Genomic DNA, 3,897 nt, shown 5'->3' with positions numbered 1-3,897 from the left:
ATTTTGAGGTGATTACTTCCGCCAAGACAATCATTACTACACGCATGCTGACGCGACACTCCATCGTGAAATCCTAGACCAAACCGAATCTATTACAATAATGCCTAGATATGATCTAGGGCCGAGTTGACTCAACGGTTCAATTATTTTAATTCATAAAATCGTTGATTAATTGTCTCCGTATATCGTGCTAGTTAATCTTAAGCTTGTAACCGTTTTTGAATTCAACCTTTTTTATTAGACTATTACACAAATAAATTGATGACTTAACAATGAGTTAATCATAACCGCCGCAAACCCTAGCCTCCTTAAATCGGTCTCAATTCGACATTAATTCAGTACATCCACAAGTCGGTTAAGAGTTGGATTTTTTGACCACCCAATCGACAGTGTCAAATCAACAATTAGTTAAACCGATGATTCATTAATTACAAATCAATTAAAATTGATCCGGATTCAATGGCGGCCCCGGTCCTTGCGTACGTGTACAACTGCATACCCTTGACTTAAAAAAAAAAATCTCTAATTTCTTTTTCTATTAAAAAATATGTACATATTTTTTTTTTCTTCCTAATGTAAGATCTCTTCTGATCCTCATAAATTATTGTATCGAATATGCTAAGAATCTGAGATGTAATAATAAAAGGGGTCTTTAGCAATAAACCCCTTGGATGAATAATAAATGGTGATATATCCAACCCTCAAATCTTTCTTTGTGATAACCCCCTATAAATATTAATTCCAATACTACCCTTCTAAAATTATACAATCTCCTACACAATAATTGCACGGTTCTTGTTTCCTTAAATAATGCCTAAATAATAGTGATTTTTTTCCAACACTTAATATTCGAATTCCTTAAATTCTGCCAATTAATTAAAGAAGAAAATAAAAAAAAAAATCAGCACAATATCACATCTCCTTAAAATCAGCCAACAAATTAAAAAGAATAAAAATATGCTTGATCACGTACAAATCAAAACCCACTAATTAAAAGCTTTGCAGAGTACAATTTTTATTTTTTATTTTTTATTTTTTATTTTTGTATTATTTTTTTTAATATTTTCTTACAAAAATGTTAAATAAAAAATTGAATTTTTCCCCAGACAAGTTTATTACGTTGAATATGACTATAGTTGAATATGACTATAATCTAATATGACTGTATGTGACTATATCAATTGTAGTCATATTCTTTCTTTATTTTGTCGGTTTTTGCATTTTCAACTTTAAATACCTGATTATATAGTGTATTACAGTCATGTTTACCAAATTAAAAAAACTTTAGTCTGTTTTTCGACAATTAATTCGAGAAAAAAAATATGAATTAACCATGACTGTAGTCATATTAAGTATGTATTTATTCAATAACAGTGAGTCCAATGTGACTCCAACGTGACTACAATGTGACTACAATGTGACTACAATGTGACTACACTCCTAATTGCGCTACGGGTTCCTCAAATCTCGTTGGCGTTGTTTTATTTGCATCAATTTGGTATGGGTTAGTTGTAAGGTGGCGGAGGCAAGAGTGTTTGGGGTATTTATGGGGTTGGGAGGAGGAAACGCGTAACCCTAAATGGCGGCTCTGGCCAGTGGCTTGCATCTAGAACAAATAAAATGCAATTAAGAAGAACAATGAATTACATTTGGCAATATTGTCGGGCTCTCTTGAGTACTTCACCTGAGAAACATAAACAAAGTATGAATCTTAAATCATGAGAATACATATTAAAACCAAAGGCATCAAACAAGAAATTAAAACGACGAACAACTTACAGTTAGCGCATTTGAAGAATTTTATCAAAGGTTCTCAAATTACATGCCGCTGTTGTAACTGAATCAAAGACTAACAATTCTTCCAACAATCTTCAAAGATTCAAGAGAACACATACAATTACAAAAGAATTTTAAATTACAGAGATGAATTGTGTTTATATATATATATATATATATATATATATATATATATATATATATATATATATATATATAGATAGAGAGAGAGAGAGAGAGAGAGAGAGAGAGAGAGAGAGAGAGGAAGGAGCGTGAAAAAAAAATTGTGAGAGAATAAGATGAGAGAACGAAAATTTTGTGAGAGAACGAGAGGAGAGAGATAACGAAAGAGAGAAATATGGAGATTTAAAGAGAGAATTAATGTAATCCTATAATCACGTGAGAGGTTATGGAAAATAAATATTGCAATTATTTAAAAAAAAACCTACCTATAAGGGTAGTTTCGGCTTATCACATTTGTTGAGGGGGTTTCACTAATTAAGATTGGATTTTGGGTTTGTGCAAAAGTCTTAAAAGTCAAATGGGTTTTACTCATAATATTTTCCATTTGAGGGGGGTATTGCATATTTCCCCATAATAAAAATATTTCACTCTAGCATCTAGCTTCTAGACTATAGGTTTACTTCACCCTCTAATTTTCTCATCTTAATATTATATTAAAATAGATTATTAAAGAATCACACTAACTAATTAATATGTTAAGGCCTCCTTCGATTTGGGAGATTAGTCATGATTAATTAAATAATTGAATTTTGTTTAATGTTTGGTATCTCCAATAATTTATCGGGTCGACCCGCAAATGTTATGTTATCATAGCTTATCTTTTTTTTAAGCATGTTTTTTGTTGGACTTTCCAAGGTCCAATAAAACAAGATTTCATTAAATTATTTAATTTTAGGGTAAATTACACCCACACCCCTGAGGTATGCTTAAATAACTGTAAGGTCCCTATGGTATCGATAATTACACTCACCCCCTGAAACATAGTTATAAACTCTAATGGGATAATGCATTGGATACGTTATTACGATAGAGTTCTAACAGACTATTGATTTCAGGAAGTGGTGGAGACGACAAAGAGTTATGGGTGATTTAAGTAATATTTCGGGAGCCATGTCACCTCATTACTCCCCATAACTCTATGTTATCTCCACCACTAGCTAAAAGTAATAGTCCATTAGAACCCTATCGGAATAAACTATCCAATGCATTATCCCGTTAGAGTTTCTAACTACGTTTCAGGGGGGTGATTGTAATTATCGATACCATAGGGACCTTACAGTTATTTAAGCATACCTCAGGGGTGTTGGTGTAATTTACCCTTAATTTTATCTTAGCTAATCTTATATTAGTCTAAGAAATTTAATTAATACTAAAAGATTATGAATAAATTAGCTTTGAAAACTCTTCTAGATACACACACAAATATAGAGGATAATATCCAATCTTCAATCCCAATGAAGATGCAGATTTGGTTTTTGGATATTGAATCAATCTTGATAATTTCAAAGGTTTCCAGATTTGGAATTATTATATGTATTAATAATTTATTATATTCAAAGTTGTTCGTAATTTATTAGTTTTTTTTTTAATATGTGTTGAAATCTTAGAAATTTAATTTAAAACCCATGGAGTAATATATATATATATATATATATATATATATATATATATATATATATATATATATATATATATATATATATATATATAACAAAATAGTCCTTCCATTCCCACACTAATTACAAGATGGAAAACTAGTAATTAGTTCATATTGGAATTCTAAAGTTGACGAAAAACATAATGATAGTTAATTTAAAGCGGAAGAAGTATTATTTTACGTACCAATTATTCATCAAAATTACATCAATTTTCAAAATATTATTTCAATTTTCCAAACAAATTTGGAATTATTTTGAAAATACTAATAATAATACGACAATAATAGACTCTAGTTCGATTAGAATTCTCCGAGTTTGGCTATTTATATCACATAATCACTACTATTTGTAATCATCTTATTTTTATATCATACATTCGATAGAAAGTTTGTTTTTCTTTCGATTTTTTTAGACTCGATTTATAAATGGCAACAATCGT

At 29.9% G+C, this 3,897-nt stretch overlaps 1 long non-coding RNA gene across 1 annotated transcript; it reads right to left on the bottom strand.

The window, feature by feature from the left end:
- Window positions 1-1,323: 1,323 nt before the first annotated feature.
- LOC148771860 (uncharacterized) lies at window positions 1,324-1,932 on the bottom strand. The gene is made up of 2 exons (XR_016030543.1): window positions 1,780-1,932; window positions 1,324-1,684 (listed from the first exon to the last, which is right to left on the bottom strand). It is a non-coding gene; the product is annotated as an uncharacterized LOC148771860 (long non-coding RNA).
- Window positions 1,933-3,897: the final 1,965 nt, after the last annotated feature.

The sequence above is a fragment of the Erythranthe guttata genome, chromosome 3 (assembly GCF_056151865.1).
Source record: "Erythranthe guttata isolate IM_541 chromosome 3, IM_541, whole genome shotgun sequence".
NCBI classification, from domain to species: Eukaryota; Viridiplantae; Streptophyta; class Magnoliopsida; order Lamiales; family Phrymaceae; genus Erythranthe; species Erythranthe guttata.
Note: the sequence above shows the minus strand (reverse complement) of the source record. Positions and strands in the feature narration are given on the sequence as shown.